The sequence below is a fragment of the Triticum urartu genome, chromosome 5A (assembly GCF_056163025.1).
Source record: "Triticum urartu cultivar PI428250 chromosome 5A, HENAU_Tu73, whole genome shotgun sequence".
Taxonomy (NCBI): domain Eukaryota; kingdom Viridiplantae; phylum Streptophyta; class Magnoliopsida; order Poales; family Poaceae; genus Triticum; species Triticum urartu.
This window is the reverse complement of record NC_141877.1, coordinates 684,483,059-684,507,724: the sequence shown is the minus strand read 5'-3', so window position 1 is coordinate 684,507,724 and position 24,666 is coordinate 684,483,059. Positions and strand designations below refer to the sequence as shown.

Genomic DNA, 24,666 nt, shown 5'->3' with positions numbered 1-24,666 from the left:
TATTTAGGGCATGTTGTCTAAAAAACATTCATTCCAGTGGTCAGATGTTGAAATTGAGGCCTTCACAACATTGAAGAATTGTCTGGTCACTGCTCTTGTTATGGCTTTGCCTTATTTGACCCTACCATTTACTTTTTAAATAGATGCATCAGGTGAAGGTATTGGTTCTGTCCTCATGCAACAAGGCAGACCAATTGCTAGAAAAGGAAATGTTGTCACGCAAAACAGGGGTTGTCAAAGAAATAATCAAGTGGTCAGAACAGGATTCTTACCAATTAAATCTGAATGTAGATGCATCATATCATAGTTAAGAAGGAGATGAGTCGACGGGTGGTGTTTTAAGAGATCAGTATGGCAACTTTGTGTCAATTCAGTAAATTACCATTATATTCCAAATGCATCATCTACCTGCTTGATGGATTCGGTGGCAATGAAAGAAGGCCTAGCTTTGGTAGCACCTGTAGGCTATCATCAAATTATTGTAGAATGGGATTGCTTACAAGTTGTTCAAGCTTTTACTCGAGTTAACACATGGTGGAACGAGGATCACGTATTATTGCTGATAGTTTTGATCTAGTTCTGGAGATAGGAACTGCGCATTTTCTCACTGTCCTCAGGAAGCCAATGGTGTCGCACATGAGATCGCTAGAAATAGCTATGAGAATCATCTATCTTGTATTTGGGTTGATTACGCCACTTCTTTCATTCATGTATCCCTTGTGAACGATGTAAGTTTGCTTAATAAATAAAGCATGCCATGATGGAATCAGATAATGAATCTCTGTTTTAGCTATACTAGTGGGTTTTTTCTTCTGTCTATTCGAATCAAAAAATGAATCAGATTCTAAAACCACCATCCAACAAGAAAATATATGCTAGATCCCTAGCTACAATCCTACATGTACACAAACATTATGGTTGGGCCAGTACATGAGTAGAAATACCTCATCAATACGTGAAGAAAATGATTCAGATTCAAAAACCACCATTCATTATGCAAGAAAATCTATGCTAGATCCTTTCAACTAGCTAGCACGCCCATATGAAATTGATGCTCATGTACTTAACAAAAAAAACCAATGCCATGAAAAAACAGAGTACTTACAGGAAATATAAATCTAATAAAATCAGATTAGTACCTCAGATAGCTCGTCGATGACGTCCTCGTCGTAGTCGCTGCCCTTCCTGGGATCCACAGCCATCTCGAACTCTATTTCCTCCACGTCGTTCCCCTCGTAGAACTCCTCCTCGATTTTGTCATAGAGCTCGCGCTTTAGCCTCGCCTTCTGCTCGTCCAGATCTTCATCGACCTTCTCCTGCACAGGCTCGCTGTCGGGTAGCTCGCCGGCTGGGATGACACCGGGAGGAGGCACATCAGTTGCTGCACCGCCTCCGTCGCCGCTACGGCGGACTCAGCCGCTGCAACTACGGCGGCAGCCACGGCAGCAGACTGCTCTCCACCGATGGTTGCCTCCAGCTCGTCCATCGCATCTTCACGGTCGCGCCTCATCGGCGGTCGACGAGAGGACGAGGGGCGTGTTGGAAGGGAGGAGAGGAGTGGAGTGGTGAGGAAGGGAGGAGGGTTTGGGAGAGGACGAGGTGGTATGGCTAGAGTGGGAGAGGACGAGGGTTTTCTACCCGATTTGTGGAAGAAAATGAATGCGGCTGCCTCTTGGAGTTACCGAGGGGTCGAGGGGGGTGATTTGTCTCACCTACCAGGGCCTTCCACAATGAGGACGTGTGGGGTTTGCCCCGCGCCATGCACCTCGCGTGCGGTTTGCCCCGCGCCGCCCTTCAAACTGCTGACACATGGACACCAGTAGTGGTTACACATGATAGATATGGTAAATGAATTTCTTAAATCTGAGGGCCCGTAATTTGTATCAAAATGCATCATCAGCTTAGCGGTAACACCCTCACAATCACATACTAATGCCCTTGGTTCGAAACTCCGTCGTGCAGTTTAGTTCCCTCTTTTTTGCCTATGTGGTTTTTACATGTGGATCGCACATGTCATTCACATACACGGAGAACACGTACAAACAAACTTGTCGGACATGATGTAAATGGACCCAAAAAATTTCTACTTCTTTGTATCATTCTTGTATGGATTTGTATGGATTTTCTAGTATGATTAAGTGCTTAAAATACTTCTCGGAGGTGATGCGACAAGCGCACGTTGTCGATCCACTGGGGTGGCCATGCCCACAACAAGGAAAAATTTGGTGTCATTCTTAACATGGCCAAAAATTCACCTCCTTCACCGGTGGCCGTTCGGATAGGAGGTAAGGGTCCGTGTGGAAGGACGGTTTTTTCTCGACATGCTTCAAATGGACCTATATTCTTTCTACACCCTTGTACCAACATGAGAAGCATCCATGACTAGTTCCATTGATTTTCGATGTTTTTATTATTTTTCTAGGGTTATCACGATGATAAAACCCTAAAATATTTCCCACCAGCGCCACCCTTCCCTCTGATCACTCTGACTAGTCTGTACTTAACTTAGCATCAAGGCCATGAAAACAGGAATCAGAACCGTATTAGATTTTGATCCCACACATACAAAACAGATAACACAAATCACAGATTGCAGGTACTACGATTATCTGAGTGAACTTGTAATGCATAACAACTTCTGGTATTCAAATACATCACATGAAATACTGAGACAACTGGAAATGCAAAACAGCTTCTGATGTTGAGATTGAGCAAGGGATTTTTATTATGAGGCGCAGCATCTTCTGCAACCTATCCATGATTCCACCTGTAGCATATAAGTAACTGAAAAATTTAGATTGAATACAGTTGGTATTGGAAAAATGATAGTACGGTAATTTGAAGATGCCAAGGAAATCTGTTGCAACAACTGTAGGAGTATACAAATTTGAATACAAAGTTCATAGAAGTCAATGTTGAATTAATAAGACCTTTGCAAGATGCAAAATCACTGTTGTGATGAGAGTAAACAGCATGTAGGCCATAGCACATGCAAGAAGCACTTACAGGAAATGAAGCAAAAGGTTGTACAACACAGCAACATGAGTAAGCCAACATCCCTACTAAAATTATTTCACTGCTTATGTCTAGTTTTTTTCTTGAATCATTAGGAAGCCCTAAATATTTTGATGCAAGATCACCGACAGGGCACTAATGAAATATTTCAATGTCTACATCTCTCTACTGAAAGTGCGTTACTGAAATATTTCAGTGGCTACGTGTCTGTGTACTGAAACAACACCACTGAAATATTTCAGTTGCTACATGCGTGTACTGAAACAGCACCACTGAAATATTTTAGTTGGTACTTGTGTGTACTGAAAGTGAACCGCTGAAATATTTCAGTGGATACGTGCGTGTACTGAAAGTGCACTACCGAAATATTTCAGCGGCTACTTGCTTGTACTGAAACAGCACCCCAGAAATATTTCAGTGGCTATGCGCGTGTCCTGAAACTGCTACACTAAAATATTTCAGGGGTTGCGTGCGTGTACAGAAACTACAGTATTGAATTATTTCAAGGTTTGCGTTCGTGTACTGAAACTGCAGTACTGAAATTTTTCAGTGTCTACCCGTGTGTACTGAAATTGCATTGTACTACTGAAATATTTCAGTGTGTACCCGTGTGTACTGCAATTGCACTACTCAAATCTTTCAGTGTGAACGGGTCAGTACTGAAATATTTCAATTCCTACAACTATCTACTGAACTTCCAGTATTGAAATATTTCAGTGTCAACCCAAAGTCTATCACTCTAAAACTGTGTACTGAACTTGTCTGGAGGCACTTCTTGCAGCCTCGATGGTGCAAGTTCAATTTACACAAATTGCATCACGTAATTTGAACACAACTCTTGCAGTGACAAAAAAAAAATTCCTATCATGGATACCACTCCAGCACATCAAAACATAGCAATGATGGAGAATCGGAGTATAGATCTGAAGCCGAAAAATGACTAAGTGAGGAAGAACAAGTTTCACAGTTTCACATTAGAATTTTATATCTACTGCATGATAGGAAAAGGAAAATATTTAGACCTAAAGGTTGGTGCTTGAGCAGTTCATGAAGTTCCAGATCGGGTTTTTATACACAAAAGAGATGATCTGATGGCAAAAGAAGGATTATCATTACTACCGCATAAGAGTATATCACGTTTGGAGTCTATCCTATAGGCCTTAATGAAGAACAGGGGAAAAACACCATGAAGCTTCGAGGAGCCCGTGCGAAACCTAACAGATCTATGGAGGAAAGGAAGAAGAACTCACCAAAAACTGTTGAACAGCGGAGAGGCGCCGCGATTTTCTGGTACGGGCAGGGTGATGCAGCGGCCAAGGTCGGGGCATGATACGTCTCCAACGTATCTATAATTTTTTATCATTCCATGCTACTATATTATCAACTTTGGATGTTTATATCCATGATTATTGTCACGACCGGTTTTCCAATAAAAATATTTATTGAGAAACCAATCTTTTGAGTCCAGTATGGGAAAAATTCTCCTTACCGGTAGACAAATTCTTGATACAATAAGCCAGTAGCATAAAATATATTACAGGGTTGAGCTACGGTTGCTCAACCAAATTATTACAAGCACGCCAATAATTACACATAATGGCGGACATGACACAGTGGTGTGGAGGCATACTACTGACTCGAGGATAGGGTGGTGGTGGAAAAACACAGCGGGGAGTGAGATACATGACTCTAAAACTGGCATCTCATCGAGCGTCGAGGTGGGGCTCGATGAATTTATTTGGTAGCGGAAGCGGATATAATACAGTGACCAAATCCAGGGTCGCACGAGACTGACTGGGACTCCTCTAGGCATCGGACTCGCTATCAAATTCTTCATCCATGAGATCGCCTTCGTCAGCATCTAGCCAAATCAACAAGCCAGTGAGTACTTTGAAAGTACTCGCAAGACAGTTCGGACGTAAGATATAACAAATGCATGCATGAATGCGTCATGATTAATTCACCAATGTACTTTCAAAAATTAGCATAACGAAGTAAGTAAAAGGGAAACGGCGGTAGTCCGCCTGAAATCCCAACAAAACATAAATGAAAACCGATCGGGTGTCTGAAGCGACGCCTCGAAAGGTGAACACGACACCACATAAAGGGCTTTAAAAGAAATGCCACAGTCGGACGTCGGGGCGACATCACAGAAAGGGCTTTAAAAGAAATGCCACAGTCGGGCGTCTTAGCGACACCACATAAAGGGCTTTAAAAGAAATGCCACAGTCGGACCTCGGGGCGACATCACAGAAAGGGCTTTAAAAGAAATGCCACAGTCGGGCATCTTAGCGACACCACATAAAGGGCTTTAAAAGAAATGCCACAGTCGGACGTCGGGGCGACATCACAGAAAGGGCTTGAAAAGAAATGCCACAGTCGGGCGTCTTAGCGACACCACATAAAGGGCTTTAAAAGAAATGCCACAGTCGGACGTCGGGGTGACATCACAGAAAGGGCTTTAAAAGAAATGCCACAGTCGAGCGTCTTAGCGACACCACATAAAGGGCTTTAAAAGAAATGCCACAGTCGGACGTCGGGGCGACATCACAGAAAGGGCTTTAAAATAAATGCCACAGTCGGGCGTCTTAGCGACACCACATAAAGGGCTTTTATTCACAAGGAAGTAATGCTCATAATAAATATTCAATTCATGAAAATAAACGGGTTAGTCCATCCACAGGAATAATCATTTAACCGGACTTAGCACTCATGCGATTCACCGGAGTCTCTGTCATCAAACTGGCACTTGTTAGGATAAGATAATACTGAACTTGGATATGGAATAGATGATTCAAGGAATATATGACTCTGCAGAGTTTGTACAAAAATTTCCCACAGCCAACGGATTTCCGTAGTCACGAAGGACTAGTTCCGTTTACGGTATTTCGGAAGAAAACACAGCTAACCAGTACACACCCATCCTACCTCTCGATGCTAGGAATCACCCTAGACATCGTCCAAGAAAAACTTTTGAGACGGGGAGATCACAATCTCGAATAGCATGGGATCAAATTTATATACGCGCGCTCTAAGGGGTGCCCCCCTCTCGGTCCCAACCGGAAACACCCATGCCCCCTGACCAGATGACTGGCTTTAATCCAGGGCCATGGAACCATCATCCCGGCCTCTCCTTTTGGTGTGTACCAGGAAAGCGGTTTGCAACTTACTAAGCCATATTCCTTGCGGAAAACATGTGGTAGTACAGGGAAGGAAATGGGAGGAACTGGACCGATACGGTTTGACACTTAGGTCATACAGCCTGGCATAAGACTGGCATGCTACAACACTGCCATCTTACCCATCGTCATGCCAACACATGGCCATTCATACTCACATCCATCCACTTATGGATCATCGAACTCACTTACCTCAACAATGTATAGAAATAACGTTCATCGGTATGCTCAACAACATGCCATGAGACTAACTAAATGCATAACATGCCAATACACTCATCATATCAAAAGTTCAAACATGCTTGCCTGGTTCGGAGTAGTCGGAGCCTAGCTCGGTGAAGTTCGCGGCTCCGTCACCTCCTTCGGTATCTACGGTATAAAGAAAATATATGCGCTATCGTAAATACCAAGAGGTGCACAAAAAGTATTCCAAATATTTTTCAAATAAATCTGATAAAAAAACTAGACAAAATTTTAAAGAGGACAGAAAAAGAATCAATCAAAAATACTTTCCTGTTTAAAAGTTATAAAGGTTTTTGTCCAGGGACTCATCTGTAATGAAACAGAAGGTTTCCAGGGGCTAGCTTATAAAAACAGAAAGCGCTTCGATAGCGACTACGCCAGCCCAGAGGGAAAGCGCATTTGGCAGAAGACGTTTTCAAAAAACGCTTCGCTCAGACAGGATAGAGAGGCTGACAGGCGGGTCCCGCCCGTCAGGTTTGAATGTTCAAACGGGGCGGCAGAGTTCGCCGGTGCCCGAGAGCCGCGGTGGTCGCCGGCGGTGATCCACGGCGAGGCAGGGAGATCGGAGGGTACCTCCGTGTTCAGGGCGCCCTTCCGCGTCGGTTGGTGGTGGTGGTGACGGTCGGCGAGCACCACGTCGACGGCGAGCCTCGCTCCGGCGGACGGCGGCTCGGGTGGTCGTGGGACTCGTCGGAGGGAGCTGCGAAGGCCAAATTGAGGAGGGGGTTAGCTTACTGGGTGCTAGAGGGGGCTACTGACGGGGTTTGGGCGCCGGAGACGGCCTCACCGGAGCGAATCGAGCTGGTGGCCGAGGCGGATCGGGGCGGCCGGAGTCGGGGGAGGAGACCTCCTCGAGGTCCTCCTGGTGGCTTGGCAGGGTCTTGGAGAGGTGCAGTGAGGGTGTGGGGGTCGTGAGCGAGCTCGGGGTCCTTTTTATAGGCGATCCGAGGCGGTGGCCGTGAACGGGGATCTCCGGTGAAGGTTACGGCAGCGCAGAGCTTGGTCGGGGAGGTTTTCGGAGTTGGGCGTCATCACGGAGGTCCACCGGTTCCATTTAGGTGCTAACCAGGCTTGGATTTGGTGCTTAGGGCGAGTTCGACAGAACGGGGCAGCGCGGGCCCGTCGGCGGCAGGGAGCACGTTCCGTGCTTGCCGGGCCACGGCGACGGTGCCACGGGCGTGCGCTAGCATGCATGAGCCACGCGGATAGCAAAGGAGCGTCGGGCGGCGCCGAACGGCGTTGAGCCGCCGTTCTGTTCCCTGGCGGCCGCTACGGTGGTTCGGCCGCCGCAAGACACGCCGGCGCAGGCGGGCCAGGGCGCCGCCGACGCCGGGAAGGAGCCAAGCGCACGTGTGGTGCTCCAGACAGGGGGAAGAGGCGGCGAGGAACGTGCCAAGGGCACTGTCTACGCGTGATTGAAACTGACGAACGAAAACGACACTGAACTCTGAATTTTTCTGAATATGAACAGCAACAGTGCACGCCAAGTGTTCGACAGAATGAATTTGGCATCTGGGGATTTTTGGTGGAGTGGCTACTCATTGCTCCAGTAGGCTGCCTGAATTTTGGTGGAATTTTTGGAGAAGTGTAGATATGAATTTCACCAAATTTGGCAAATCTGGTCCAAACTTGCAGAGACTGAATTTTGAAAAATTTGAAAAGAGGAGGAGTGGATCAAGATGGTTCTGGGTTGTGGGTACAAAGGACTATCCAGGAGAGTTGGTTTGAGGTCAAAACTCAAATGCAAAAGGGTACTTGCTTTGAAATTCTCTCAGGCTCCAAATAATTTGCAGAAATGATTTGAGGGGAAAAATAATTAGAATAAAATCCAAAACTTGCTTGGATTAGTTGGGACAGATAACTTAGGTTGATTACAAGGAGGAGGGGAGGTTTTGGAGGGGTTTTACCACATGGGCAAAATACAAAGTCATGGGTGGTTTCCAAGACATGAAAATCCCAAATTTTCCTAGAGTTTCTTTTTAAAAGAAAAAGATTAAACTCCAAAAATAATTTGAGAGGGAACCAACAGAGCAGAAGTTTCAAAAGATCAAACACCATAGTTTGAAGAAAAATAAAATCCTTGCCAAAGAAAAGGAAGTTTTTAAGAGGAAGGATTTCTGGAAAAGAAATTTTAAATGCCCTCTTAAAAAAATCCAACAAAGTTTTTGATGAAAACCAATTAAAATTTTTGGAGTGTCACAACACCTACCCCCTTAGGAAAAATCTCGTCCCCGAGATTTCAGCTGTTCCTCAAATAAGTGTGGATGCTCTGTCCGAAGAAAATCCTCTCTTTCCCAAGTTGCTTCACCGTCGGTGTGATTGCTCCACTGAACTTTGAAAAACTTGATGGTTTTCTGTCGGGTTCTCCTTTCAGACTCCTCTAATATTTTTACGGGGCGTTCCCGATAAGTGAGGTCTGGCTGCACGTCAATGTTCTCATGGGATACTTGCTTCTCTGGTTTGCTTATGCACTTCCTTAGTTGAGAGACGTGGAACACGTTGTGAATGTCGGATAAGTCTTCGGGTAAGTCTAGCTGGTAGGCTACAGTGCCTCTTCGTGCCACTATGCAGAATGGTCCAATGAATCTTGGTGCTAACTTCCCTTTAATCTTAAACCGTTGCAGTCCCCTCATAGGTGATACTCGTAGGTACACAAATTCACCGGGTTCAAAATTGACCCCACGATGTTTCTGATCGTAATAACTCTTCTGTCGGCTTTGAGCGGTCTTGAGTCGGTCCCTGATTAGTTTGACTTTTTCCTCGGCTTCTTTGAGCATGTCTGGGCCGAAAATACGGCTGTCTCCGGTCTCTGACCAATTTAGCGGGGTACGACACCTCCGTCTGTATAGGGCTTCAAAAGGTGACATTCGCAGGCTGGCCTGGTAGCTGTTGTTGTATGCGAACTCGGCATATGGCAGACTTTCTTCCCAACTGGTTCCATAGGTGAGGACACATGCTCTCAGCATGTCTTCTAAAATTTGGTTTACGCGTTCAGTCTGTCCATCAGTCTGGGGATGGTAGGCTGTACTGAAGGCCAATTGAGTTCCCAGAGCCTGTTGTAAAAGATCCCAGAATCTCGAGACAAATTGAGTGCCTCTGTCGGATATTATAGTCTTCGGGACTCCATGCAGACAAATTATACGGGAGAGATAAATCCTGGCAAGTTTCTGAGTGTTGTAGATTGTCTTCACTGGAATAAAATGTGCCACCTGGGTTAATCTATCGGTGATGACCCATATGGCATCATTCCCGTGTCGTGACCGAGGTAGTCCGACAATGAAATCCATCCCTATTTCATCCCATTTCCACTCAGGTATTTTGTTTGGTTGCAGTAGTCCGGCTGGTTTTTGATGCTCAACTTTTATGCATTGACAAGAATCGCAACACGCAACGAATGTGGCTGTGTCCCTCTTCATACCGTGCCACCAAAATCTTTCCTGAATATCCTTATACATTTTGGTTCCTCCAGGGTGGATTGAATATGGAGTGGTGTGTGCTTCAGCTAGGATTTGCTGTTTGAGGTCTTCTATGTTTGGCACACAGAGTCTGTCCCCGTATCGTAATATTCCATCTTCGCCTATGACAAACTCCGAGGCCTTTCCCATACTCACCTTTCTTTTAATTCCTTCAATGCTGGGGTGACCAGGCTGAGCTTCTTTCATTCTCTCCACAAGGTCGGGCTTTATTTCCAAGTTTGATATGGTGCCTTCCGTGATTATTAACAAGTTGAGTTTGGCAAATTCTTGTTGGAATTCAGGTCTCAAGCTTTGCAGACTATTTTCGTCGGAGCTGGGGTTCCGACTAAGAGCATCGGCCACTACATTTGCTTTCCCTGGATGATAGTGGATACCAACATCATAATCCTTTACCAATTCCAACCAGCGTCGTTGCCGTAAGTTTAGTTCTGGCTGTGTGAAAATATATTTGAGACTTTTATGGTCCATGTATATTTCACATCGATTCCCAAGTAAGAAATGCCTCCATTCCTTAAGTGCATGAATGACTGCTGCCATTTCTAAGTCATGAGTGGGATAATTTTCCTCATGCTTGCGGAGTTGTCGTGAACCGTATGCGACAACCTTGCCTTCTTGCATCAACACGCACCCGAGACCTTTTCGAGATGCGTCACAGTACACCTCAAAGTTTTTGTGTATGTCTGGCACAATTAATACCGGTGCTGTGGTTAATTTCTGTTTTGACTCTTGAAAACTTTTTTCGCAGGCTTCTGTCCATTCAAACTTCTTGTCCTTCTTGAGCAACTGCGTCATTGGCTTGGATAGGGTGGAGAATCCTTCAATAAATCTGCGGTATTATCCTGCCATTCCCAAGAAACTTCGTATGTCCGTTACGCTGGCTGGTGCCTTCCAGTCAAGTATGGCCCTAACTTTCTCCGGGTCCACTGCGATACCGTCTTGGGTTAGCACGTGGCCTAAAAAGCCTACTTGTCTTAGCGAAAATTCGCACTTGCTGAACTTGGCATACAATTGATGTTTCCTGAGTTCTCCTAGCACAATCCTGAGATGTTCGGCGTGCTCTTCTGGTGTTTTGGAGTATATCAGAATATCATCGATAAATACCACAACGAACTTGTCCATAAACTTCATAAATACTTTGTTCATGAGGTGAACAAAATATGCGGGGGCGTTTGTTAATCCAAAAGGCATAACTGTGAACTCATATAGTCCATATCTGGAGGTGAAGGCTGTTTTGGGGATATCTTCTGTTCGCACTTTTAATTGATGGTATCCTGACCTTAAGTCAATCTTTGAGAATACCTTGGCCTGAGCGAGCTGATCAAACAAATCATTTATTCGTGGCATCGGGTATTTGTTCTTGACTGTGACCATGTTAAGTGCTCGGTAGTCTATGCACAATCTTAGTGTTCCATCCTTCTTTTTGGAAAATAAAATTGGTGACCCCCAAGGTGAGGAGCTGGCTTGAATGTATCCCTTGTCCAGTAATTCCTTTATTTGTTTCTTCAACTCAATCAATTCGGATGGTGCCATTCTGTATGGTTTCTTGTATATGGCTGTGGTTCCTGGTGCTAGCTCAATGCTGAATTCTATTTCTCGATCTGGTGGCATGCCTGGTAGTTCTTCGGGAAATACATCTGGAAATTCACATACCACTGGAACCTTGCTTAACTCAGAAACGTCCACCTTATTCAATCTCGGCTGCCGGGGTTTTTTTCTTTCCTTGGCTGATACTTTTATTGTCTTCCCGTGGTGGTGCGTGAGAATTACGGTCCGGTTGAAACAGTCAATAAAACCTTTGTTGGTGGTTAACCAGTCCATCCCTAGGATGACATCCAGTCCTTTATTTTCCAACACAATAAGATTGGCGTAAAATTTCAATCCTTCGAACTCAATAACCACATTCTGACAGTAACTCTGAGTAACTTGCTGAATCCCAGGGGACTTGATGATCATGGATTTTTCCAAGGGAAACATCGAAAAATTATTTTGCAAAGCAAAACTTTTCGAAATGAATGAGTGAGAAGCTCCAGAATCAAACAAAACCGTTGCAGGTATTGTGTTGACAGGAAACGTACCGAGTACGATATCCGGAGCGTTTTGTGCTTCTTCTTTGGTCACATGGTTTAGATGACCCTTCCTGTGGTTGTTGTTGGGGTTGAAATTGTTGCGCTTGGGCGCTGAATTATTTCCACCATTGTTTGGCTTCGGGGTCGAGTTCCTTGGCTTGGGGCACTGTTTGGCGTAGTGCCCTTCTTCTCCACAAGCGTAGCAAGTAACGCCTGGGTGATATGTGAACTCTTTGTCCCTTGCATGGAAATTCTTGATTGGGCGTGAGATGTTTGTTGTAGGTTTGTGTGTCCCACCTTTCTGAAAATCTGTCATGCTTCGATGATTGCGAGCATGGTTAGTCTGGTCCCTTTTTCGCTTGCGGATATCTTCCAGGCTGCGTCTCTCATTTTCCAGAGTAATGGCTTTGTCCACCAGCATTTTAAAATCTGGAAAAGTATGCACGACCAGTTGGCATTTTAGCGCAGGCTCCAGACCGTCAAAGAATTTCTCCATCTTCTTACTTTCAGTCATACGCTCTTCATTGGCATAGCGAGACAATAGAGTAAATTGACCGTTGTAATCTGACACAGTCATGTTCCTTCGTTTGAGGTCATCGAACTCTCTCTTCTTGATTTTCATAATACTCTTAGGAATGTGTGCACCACGGAAACCTTCCTTGAAATCATCCCAGGTTATATCATTTTCGTTGGGGTGCATGTGCAGAAAATTCTCCCACCATGATGCAGCTGCTCCTGTGAGATAGTGCGAAGCATATAGTACTTTCTCGAGATCTGAACATTTTGCAATAATTAATTTTCTCTCCATATCTCGAAGCCAATCCTCGGCTTCAAGAGGTTTGTCGGTATGAGAAAATGTTTGGGGACGTGTCTTCTGTAGCTCAGATAACTTGGAATGCTGCTGATACTGTCCATGGTGATTTCCCATGTTGATGACTTGGTTCATCATTTCCCGATGTTGTTGCTGACTCTGCTCATAAAGGCGGCACATTTGTGAAAGTGCCGATTCATTGCCCTGTTGGCTTGACTGTCCTTTTGTGAACTTGTTGCTGGGTTGTGTATCATAATTTTCCTCTGGTGGAGTTGGCATGGAACGAGTCCAAGGACGAGACATTTTTCACTCTGGGGATATATTTTGTAAAACCCATAAGAAAAGCAAAAAGAGTCACAAAAATGATTCCATAAATGCATAAAGTTGGCAAATAAAAATTAAATAACCAAGCTTACTTAAGAAAAACAAATCGATTTGCGCATGGAGAAGGACTACTCATTACATATCTTACACGCGAGCGGTAATTATACAATACATCACTCAGGATATGTGTACATAATCCTGACATGTTATTTAGGCTAGTGCACTCCTCCAGATCCTACATGATGCGCAAACAAGCTACTTCTCACAACCTATGTACATATAAACATATCATATAAAGCGGTACATTGCATGGCGGCTAAGCGTACTCAGGCGGAGATGTTGACGATCTCCTTTGCCCTGCCGAGGGTGAGGCGTAGCGAGGCTGGGGACTCGACTTCCTCCTTGCTAATAGGCTCCATACGTGTAGTGTTGCGCTGAGTAGATGGAGCGGGTGCCAGGGGCGGAACAACACGAACAGGAGTGGGCACGCAGGGTGGCGCAGTGCGCGCTGGAGTGGGCGCAATAACTTGGTTGAACTCTTCGGTGGTCGGCAGGCGGCGAGTAGGTGCATAAGATGCTGAGGACGAGACCAAAGTCAGTGGCGGTGCGGTGGGTAGGAGCTCCCTCCTGTTGGCAGCACAGCCATGAACTGAGTCCATGCGGGCAGCCACGAAGTCGTCCACCAGGTTGTCGAAGGCTGCCTCCAGGGCCCGGAGATACTCAATGAGCATCTCAAAAGCCTCGTCTCGTTCTCCTCTGGGGCAGGAGAATGCGTAGTGACAGGTGTAAGGCACATGGCATGGAAGATAACGGTAACGACGAGTCTTCATCACGGGGAGGACGTCCCAGAGACGAGCTATCGCCTCGCGGGCTGCCATCTGCATAGCATGCCTCTCCGTAGGCATGGCTCTTCCCAAGAACCGGAAGCGGCGTAACTCACCACGCCCTCCCTTGAACTGCACCGCGGCCTGGTGCATGGTCAGACTGTCGTTGACTCGGTGCTGGCAGAGTGTGAAGACTGGGCGCACAGATGGCCCCATCGCGACCTGAACGATGAAGGAAAGAAGCTTGACGAACCCATCGGGCACGTTGGCGAAGGTCTGAGACTCGCAGCTGTTGTCGGGCATCTACAAAAGTAGGCAAAAATTCTGCATGGTCAGATCATAAATTTATGCTGACTGACAGAAAATGACTACAATCAAGAAAATAGGAAAAGGCTCAATCATGCTAATAACCAATTAGCAATCGCTCCTAGTGGCTTCCTACAGTCAGCCTGGCTCTGGTACCAAGCTTGTCACGACCGGTTTTCCAATAAAAATATTTATTGAGAAACCAATCTTTTGAGTCCAGTATGGGAAAAATTCTCCTTACCAGTAGACAAATTCTTGATACAATAAGCCAGTAGCATAAAATATATTACAGGGTTGAGCTACGGTTGCTCAACCAAATTATTACAAGCACGCCAATAATTATACATAATGGCGGACATGACACAGTGGTGTGGAGGCATACTACTGACTCGAGGATAGGGTGGTGGTGGAAAAACACAGCGGGGAGTGAGATACATGACTCTAAAACTGGCATCTCATCGAGCGTCGAGGTGGGGCTCGATGAATTTATTTGGTAGCGGAAGCGGATATAATACAGTGACCAAATCCAGGGTCGCACGAGACTGACTGGGACTCCTCTAGGCGTCGGACTCGCTATCAAATTCTTCATCCATGAGATCGCCTTCGTCAGCATCTGGCCAAATCAACAAGCCAGTGAGTACTTTGAAAGTACTCGCAAGACAGTTCGGACGTAAGATATAACAAATGCATGCATGAATGCGTCATGATTAATTCACCAATGTACTTTCAAAAATTAGCATAACGAAGTAAGTAAAAGGGAAACGGCGGTAGTCCGCCTGAAATCCCAACAAAACATAAATGAAAACCGATTGGGTGTCTGAAGCGACGCCTCGAAAGGTGAACACGACACCACATAAAGGGCTTTAAAAGAAATGCCACAGTCGGACGTCGGGGCGACATCACAGAAAGGGCTTTAAAAGAAATGCCACAGTCGGGCGTCTTAGTGACACCACATAAAGGGCTTTAAAAGAAATGCCACAGTCGGACGTCTTAGCGACACCACATAAAGGGCTTTAAAAGAAATGCCACAGTCGGGCGTCTTAGCGACACCACATAAAGGGCTTTAAAAGAAATGCCACAGTCGGACGTCGGGGCGACATCACAGAAAGGGCTTTAACAGAAATGCCACAGTCGGGCGTCTTAGCGACACCACATAAAGGGCTTTAAAAGAAATGCCACAGTCGGACGTCGGGGCGACATCACAGAAAGGGCTTTAAAAGAAATGCCACAGTCGGGCATCTTAGCGACACCACATAAAGGGCTTTAAAAGAAATGCCACAGTCGGACGTCGGGGCGACATCACAGAAAGGGCTTTAAAAGAAATGCCACAGTCGGGCGTCTTAGCGACACCACATAAAGGGCTTTAAAAGAAATGCCACAGTCGGACGTCGGGGCGACATCACAGAAAGGGCTTTAAAAGAAATGCCACAGTCGGGCGTCTTAGCGACACCACATAAAGGGCTTTTATTCACAAGGAAGTAATGCTCATAATAAATATTCAATTCATGAAAATAAACGGGTTAGTCCATCCACAGGAATAATCATTTAACCGGACTTAGCACTCATGCGATTCACCGGAGTCTCTGTCATCAAACTGGCACTTGTCAGGATAAGATAATACTGAACTTGGATATGGAATAGATGATTCAAGGAATAGATGATTGAGCCTTTCTGTCTATCCATCAGTCTGAGGATGATATGCTGTACTGAAATTCAACTTCGTTCCCAAAGATTTATGCACTTTCTGCCAAAAGATGGACGTGAACTGCGGACCTCTATCAGACACAATCTTCTTAGGAACTCCATGCTGACATACTATTCTTTCCATGTATAGCTCTGCCAATCTTGCCCCGCTATAAGTAGTCTTGACAGGCAAAAAGTGAGCGACTTTAGTGAGACGATCCACTATTACCCATATAGAATCATAACCTTGTTGAGTGTGTGTTAATCCCACTATAAAGTCCATTCCGACTTCTTCCCATTTCCACTCAGGAATCTTCATTGGTTGCAACAAACTAGCGGTCTCTGATGCTCAGTCTTTACCCTCTGACAAGTGTCACATATAGCTACATACTCAGCCACATCTCTTTTCAATCCATACCAGCAGTAGTTCTCCTTAAGATTTAGATACATCTTAGTACTTCCAGGATGGATAGAATAGGCCGACTCATGTGCTTCACGCAAAATTGTATCATGAATGGCTTTCACCTCAGGCACACATATCCTTTTTCCAAACCATAAGGTTCCATTCTCATCTATTCCGAAGCTAGGTACTTTACCAATCACCACATTCTCAGCTATCTCCTTTAGCTTTTCATCTTCTAGCTGACCCTTACGTATTTCTTGCTCCAACGTAGGAATCACTTTTATCTCCATACCACTAGCAACAATACCAAGGTTCAGATGTTGCAACTCCGCATACAACTCGTCTGCCTCTGGCCTCAACTTACGATTGTTGTCATATTTCTTCCTACTGAGAGCATCAGCTAAAACATTCGCCTTACCTGGATGATAATGTACCTCCGGTTCATAATCCTTGATTAACTCTAGCCAGCGACATTGTCTTAAATTCAGACATGTCTGAGTGAATATATAGTTCAAGCTCTTATGATCGGTGTAGATATCACTCTTGTGACCAATCAGATAGTGTCTCCAGATATTCAATGCATGTACCACAGCTGCTAGCTCCAGATCATGAGTAGGATAATTTAACTCATGCTTCCTCAACTGTCTCGATGCATGCGTCGGTGGTGGTGACCTCATGTCCGCTTGCACCGTGCTCGATGAAACGCCAACGAGGGTCAAAAGCTTCGAACCGCATCGGCATCGCTCGGAGGGATGTCTCAGTTTTTATTAAAAGAAAGAAATATTTGGTCCAAAGTTGAATGAGCGTGTCATGCAGGGTTAAATCACAAGATAAACTGATGAAACACATGATGCATTAGTGGATATATATGTAAATCACACGGGTGATTTGAAGACAAATTGAAAAACATGATGTGCTAGTTATATAAATAAATATCATGATACAATTATAAGTAAACATGCAATAAACTATATGTCCAATACTTGCACTCACGGGCATTTTTGCTACTATTAATAAATTGGTAAAAATCAGAGAATGCGAGGCCCGAACCCCCCTATTGCCCTCTCTCCTATAAAAGCCGCCCGCCTAGGGTTCGATCTCTGTGCTTTTACCCCCGAATCCCTCTTGCCGCCCGCACTCCATCGCCTCGCCGCCGTTCCGCGCAACACCCTATCGACCCAATCTCACATCCTCCTCTCCAGATCAGATCTTACGCCCGACCGTCCGAGGTAAGCACATGCTTGTACATCCCGATCAGCTTGGAGTTCGTTCCGATTGGTTGGTAGGCTTGGCGCTGGTTCGTAGGTCTCGGATCCAGCGTGGTCTCCCTCCGCCTCCGGAGTTGCTCGTTCCGATTGTGGTTGGTAGGCGCGGGGCGGGTTCATAAGTCTCGGATCCAGCGCCGTCTGTATCCTATTCGTATGAGGAACCTCGGCTAGGATAGGATTTAATTAGTTAGGTTTTGTATTAGGGTAACACCACCTAGGGTTCGATTGATTATCCGTAAGAAGGAATCAATCTGACGTTTTAGTTAGGGTTTGCTTGGTTGGTTGTGGTCAGATTTTGGTTTCTCATGAATTCTTCAACTGTGCCTGTCGTGATTTTGGGCGGAAATTGATGATTTCGGGGGCAAAATCTGAGGGATTTTGTGGATGAAAGATGGGGAAACTTTGGGAAACCAAGCAAATCCATGGATCAAAATCAACATGCCAACAAATCACAAAAAAATTGGGGCTATTTTTGGTGGGGAAATTTCGAATTAGGACGAAAAACAACAAAATCAAAGCTAGAAAACGAATATTAATTTGGATGGAATTCATGCTATGTTGTTCGATTTCAGTTTATGCCTGCCAGAATGTTTAATTTTTTGTTTTATCAACTGTGTTTGAGCGTACTAGATTTTTTGTTGCATATTCATCTTCTTGCTCTATTTGGATAGGTAACAATTAATATTTGGGATCCTAAAATATTTATGCACTGGCAGCACTTAACTTGCAGCTGCTGATTAATGTTGTAGTCATATGTGCTGCTTTCCAGCTCTCTTGTTTGGATAGGTATTTGGTTATCGTTTGGGTTTATTTATTATCGTTTGTAAATGCTGGTTTGGTTTTCTGTGCTCACTATGCCCTTGCACATGGGATGCAATTTTTTTATTTCCCTGCTATTTAGTTTATTGTTTCCTTTGATGGTGAGGCATTAATTCTGGAGATGCAATTTTCTTGCTCACAATAATACAATGAATGATGGGATCTCTATCTACTTTGAACCAAATTATATTATATTCCCCCCTCTGTTAATTATTTTTCTGTTTTGGGTATTCATTCATTTTGTTTAGTTGCCTATCAGTATAAATACATGGCTGGATTGCTTTCACTTCATATTAATAACTATTCTGTCGCACAATGCAAATATACATATGTTGTCCTAACTAATTAAGTAGAAGCTTGGATTGGTGCTGTATGGTCTCTTCCTGACATTAAATCCTCCTCTGTTTGTGCTGTACCAGCTGGTGGCAGCAACTCTTCTGCTGCAGCCTTCTTCGCCGCCAAAAGGAAATGATGCTCTACCAAATCCACTCCCATGCCCAAATCCAAGACCTGCAGGCCCGCTCCGATGAGCTGGGCCACTCCAATAAGTCCATGCTTGTGAGTCTTGTCTCTCTGGAGTCGGTGCGCATAGCGTGCGAGTCGTATGCACTCCTCCGCCCGCTGATCATGGAGTCGTGGATTTGGGTATGCCCGCAGCTGGAAATCCTCTCGGACGTGGCAGGCTTGTCGATGGAAATCCAAAAGCTCGAGCATGATGTGTTACCCCAGCTCACGGTTCAGGAGGCTAAGCTGGAACCGGGCGCCCTGGAAGCCCTCCTACTCATGAAGAACTCAGCAGTTGCGCTCTTACATTTGAGGAAGTGCTTTAAGGAAGACTTGGGCGTATTGCTTTGCGAGGATTATCTGGTCTCAGCCAAAGTCAGAAAGCTGAGCAAAATGCTAAAGGATATTACTGTCCCGTTGCTTCAGGAGCGTGAATGCAACATTGTCGGGCTTCAGGAGCGTGTCCGGTTGCTGGTCCAGCTGGTCACCGATGTGTTGGACACCCCGGTTCATTTCGGTGATTCTGATGAGTCTTCTGATGAGTATTCCGATGATAGACTTATCAGCCAGCTCGAGGCTGTTGTGATGAGTATTTCTTAGGGGCGTGGCAAACAGTTTAGAATCAAATGTTGCGATGTATTTCTTGGAACCTCCTTTATGTTTGGATGTGTTATTAATGGATTTTAAATGATATGTATTTTGGGTAGTGTTTTCTCATTCTGTGCTAGTAGGTACAGTCACATGGAGGTATTCGCTCTTTTTGGGGAATATATGCCAAAAGAATATAGTATCTTAGAAAAGAGGCATACTTTAGAACATGGATGGATTCACTCATTTTGCTCCGTATGTAGTTTGGATGAATATAGACATACTTTAGAACGTGGATTCACTTATTTTGCTTCGTATGTAGTTTCCTAGTGAAATCTCTTAAAAGACTTAGGCCCTGTTTGTTTAAAAAGTCCTAGGACTTTTTTTAGTCTCAAGTAAAAAGTCTCTAGTCCCTATCTGTTTGTTTCAAGGAACTAAACATAGACTAGAGGATAATAAATGACATGCTAAAAGACCATGTTGCCCCTAAACATGGACTAGAGGATAATAAACTAGTAGTTGCGGGGGCAGACCAGGGAAAAGTCTCAAAAAGACTCTCAAATAGGGTCTTCTTTTTAGTCTCAAATGCCTAGTTTAGTCCCTAAAAGTCCCTCCCGTTTGGTTAAAAAGTCTCTAAGAGGAACTTTTTCTAGTCCCTACACTAAAAAGTCCCTAGAAACAAACACCCCCTTATATTTAGGAATCGAGGGAGTAGTGCTTATCTGTGAGTGTCCATGATTAAAGCTTTGCAAATAGCATAAACAAAACTTCACCTTGTACTTAGCTGAATTGAATTGAAATGTGATTAGCCTTCCACTAGCCAGCCAAGGAGGAAGGAGCCCACCATTCCATCCTCCCTATCTCTATTTCCTCTTGTTGCGCCCACCTTCCCTTTCTCCTGACACGTAAATCTAGTTGGGGACTGCGGCAGATCTAGTTGCGTTGGTCACCACACAACAACCCTAGCCACAACGAGCTCCACCATCGTGCGGTCCGGGAGCCGCGCCGCAGTCCTCAACTAAACTAGGCTGCTCCACCTTGCCGTCACCAGCCCCTTCTCCGCCCACCTCCCCTTCTCCTGACATGTAGATCTAGTTGCGTCGGTCGCCGCGCAACAACCCTAGCCACGATGAGCTCCACCATCGTGGGGTCCAGGAGCCGCGCCGCACTCCTCAACTAAACTAGGCTGCTCCACCATGCCGTCACCAGCCCCTTCTCCGCGCACCTCCCCCTTCTCCTTGACACGCGGATCTAGTTGCGCCGGTCGTCGCGCAACAAGCCTAGCCACGACGAGCTCCACCACCGTGCGGTCCGGGAGCCGCGCTGCAGTCCTCAACTAAACTAGGCTGCTCCACCTTGCCGTCACCAGCCCTTTTTCCGCCCACCTCCCCCTTCTCCTAACATGCCCTAAACCCTCTCGATCTTAAAAGCCACGTATCTTTTATTCTGTTAGGTTTTTGGGGATTCTAAAAATCTTCAGCGGGGTTCCCCCAGTTGAATTCGGATGTAAGTTTTTGAGTAGATGATTTTTCATATAAAAAACTTTTTAATCCGAGTTCGTATGCAAAAGTTATGCCCATTTTACTAAATTCCAGAGAGATTTTGTAAATAAAGTCGAAATTCATATTTGTAAATTTTCCCAACAACTAGACCACATATCACATGGGAAACTTATTTTCTTTTATTTTTTTAACATTTCCATCATTTTCTTTTATTTTTTTAAAACTGAAAAGGCGGTCCACAAGGGGGTGCATTTAGTAATGACGCACCTTCACAAAGTGCGCCATTACTATGTGTATGACTTGGTCAAATCTTGGTCAAAGTTAGTAATGGCGCAAACTTAGTAATGGCGCACCTATGCAAAGTGCGCCATTACTAAGTTTGACCAAGGTTTGACCCAGTCATACACACAGTTATGGTGCACTTTGTAAAGGTGCGCCATTACTATGTCAACTTAGTAATGGCGCACCTATAAAAAGTGGGCCATTACTATGTGTATGACTGGGTCAAACCTTGGTCAAACTTAGTAATGGCGCACTTTTCACCTAGTGCGTCATTACTGTTTTGGTTACTAATGGCGTACCTACACATGACGGGCCAGATGTATAGTGTGTCATTAGTGTCCATATTGGCTATAGCTGTTTTTCTAGTAGTGTGCTATATGCCTAGACTCATTGCAGCCTCGTCGATCAAACTAAGCTGCCATCCAGAGGCTACTTATTCAAGTATACAGGTAGGAAGAACATATTGCAGAGAATCAAATTAAGCAAGTGGCAAGTAATGATGAATGAAATTCAGCAATCTTACCCTAAACATAGCTACGGCCGCCGTTCAGACGAGGAGAGCGGCGAGGGAAGCGTGGAGAACAGCGGGGAAGCGATGTCGCGACTATTGTCCTCCTCCTCTTGCACTTCGGAGTCATCTTCGACTCGGTTGGAGGCTCCACAATCTGCAACAGCACCTCGTGCACCGTGGGTTCCTGATCTAGTGGATTCTCTACCTTGGATCTGAACGCTCACCACCTTCGTCTGGTCCACGAGCTGGACGAATCGGCCTACTCCATCGCCCAGAGGAGGATCTCGACGAAGTGCATCGGTTGTGCGGGTGAGGGGGGGAAGCTTTGCCTTCTCCCTACTCGTCATTTGCTTCAAAGTGGCCATTGCCGTCCAGAGCATCTGACATGTGTTGTGAAACCAAGAACGGATCTCCGTCAACCTTCTCATCTTGATCTGGTTGCCACAGGCGATCTCCATGAAGTTGGCGTTCTCACCGCTGGCGATCTGCTCGATCTGCTGCTCCATCGAGGTTTTTGCGTGGATGGAAGAGGGGGATGGATGTGGAAGCTGGGAAGAGCAAAGTTGCGGCCGTGAGAAGGAGGAGAAGGCTAGGAGATGGCCGCGGTTGTAATGGTGATGGAAGAGGGGAAGTTTCACGGCGGTGGCCATTTGCATTGCACGAGAGGGGCGGTGGTTTTGCATTGGACGAGAGGGCCACCTTATCATATTTTCCTAGGACTAAAATGCCCCTAGATTAAAAGGTGTCCCCACCTTATCATTAGTACTTTCGAGTACTTTCATCCGCGTACTTTCGAGTACCACGTATGTATGCACTGTTAGATCGAGGCAAACGAACGGCTCCAAAAAAGGCCAACTACTGTAAAAGTTGTACTGAAGTAATTATCATATCTCACACTAGTGCAGAACCGGCCTTTAGTGCCGGTTCATGACGGCCTTTAGTGCCAGTTCGCCAACATGTACTAAAGAGTGGGGACTAAAGGTCCCCCCTTTAGTACCGGTTCATCACGAACCGGCGCTAAAGTGCAAACACGTGGCACGAGCCAGGCCCGGGTGCACGTAGGGCTTTAGTACCGGTTGGTAACACCAACCGGTACTAAATGTTTGGGTGTTTTTTTTAATTTTTCCTTTAATTTTGTGTTTTCAGTTTAATTTAGTGATTGTTTTACATTATAATGAGTTGTTAAATCATTAGGTGAAAGTACCGCGGATTAGTTTCAACTGGATGCATTTGGATCTAGCTAGCTAAGTGATCAAGTATATGCCATATCCATATTATACTTGATCACCTAATTAGGTGATCAAGTATAATATATATGGATATGGCATATATATACTTGATTACTTAGGTAGGATCCATCCAGGTGAAACTAATCTGTGGTTTTTTCATTAAATGATATAATAACTCATCATCATCATCATATTAATATAAAAACTCTTGCATCATATCATCAACATGAGTATAGATATACTCTAGCTAGCTAGCTAAAAATCATCGTAGTCGTCATTATCACTATTTAATCATCATAGTCATTACCGCTATCTAATCACCACCAATAGTAGCTTAAAGAAGAAACATTCACTTGTACCAGAAGCAAAAATATCATCGAGTTCAACATGATTGTCATGATATTATAAGCGTTCATATATAACACCACAAAAGCAAATCACTCTTTGAGATTAAGTTCAGAACGAAGAACACGGACATAAAAGGACAAGTACTAAGAGCAGCATGAACTCGCTAAATCACTCCTGCTAGCTACTCTCTCTCTCGTAAAATAGCATAGAACATGTATAGCTCTCCTGATTCATCATACTGGAGCATGCAGATGAACCTGTCTCCTAATCGTGGGCTGCACTTCTCATTGCTGCCCCCTAGTACTTCTCTGCGATCGTTAACAATTTTTCTCCAATCTTTCACTATTAAGCATTCATCGCTTGTAGAAATCTTGAATGCATTCATGTGCAATGCAAGATATCTTGGACGTAAGCTAACAATTGACATGCGACCTTTAGTCTCGATCACCTGAGGCACAACTCTCATCGGGAGTCCCTGTTGAAGAACATCGTATAGTACTTAATTAATATACTTAGTAATGAAAGTTTAGCAAAAAAATTATGTATGCAAAAGATGCACTGAGGACAAATAGTAAAAATCTTACCATCATTCCTAAATAGATGTGACCGTAGTTCAATACCATCACTATAGGTCGCACGTTTTGAGTACTAACATTTCTAAGTGCAGGAAGAAAATTTGTCTTGACAGTATGAAGATCCTCAAGCCATGAAACATAATGACTTATCTCCTCGCAGTTTAGTTCAGCTCCGGGACAGTAGTAGGTCCTGTCTACCAAGCGTCGGACATGTTTGCTTGAATGAAAATAACCTGTCAATAGAAATTAGTTGTCAATTATTTTTGAATAAGCAATATCAAAGACAAAAATGAAGTGCCCATTTAACTGATGAGTTCTCGTCCGAAACCGGTGAAGACTCATATTGAGTCCACAAATTATACACAAAGAGTTTAATGAAGACCAAATGCTTGTGATATTTTGAAAAATAACATATTTAAATTGTGCATCTGAACGCAGAAAAAATACATTGATCAGTACCGCCTTTCAGCCAAAACGCGCTACTACTACATAGAAGTACATATAAAAAATACATTGATCATCAATGATCTTTTTATATAGAATCTAAATCGTCAATAGGAATCTACCACCGATTTAAGAACCGGCGAAGACTCCTATTGCAGCCACAGATCCTACACATAGAGTTCAATGAAGACCAAATGCTTGTGATAGTTTGAGAAGTAACATATTTAAGGTGGTCAAATTCTTGTTAGGGGAGCGAGGTGGGACTA

The 24,666-nt window shown here is 44.6% G+C and overlaps 1 pseudogene across 1 annotated transcript; it reads left to right on the top strand.

The window, feature by feature from the left end:
- The first annotated feature begins 17,450 nt into the window (after window positions 1-17,450).
- Window positions 17,451-19,638, top strand: LOC147974166 (uncharacterized; annotated as a pseudogene). The gene is made up of 2 exons (XR_015603725.1): window positions 17,451-17,559; window positions 18,837-19,638. The product of XR_015603725.1 is annotated as an uncharacterized LOC147974166 (transcript).
- Window positions 19,639-24,666: the final 5,028 nt, after the last annotated feature.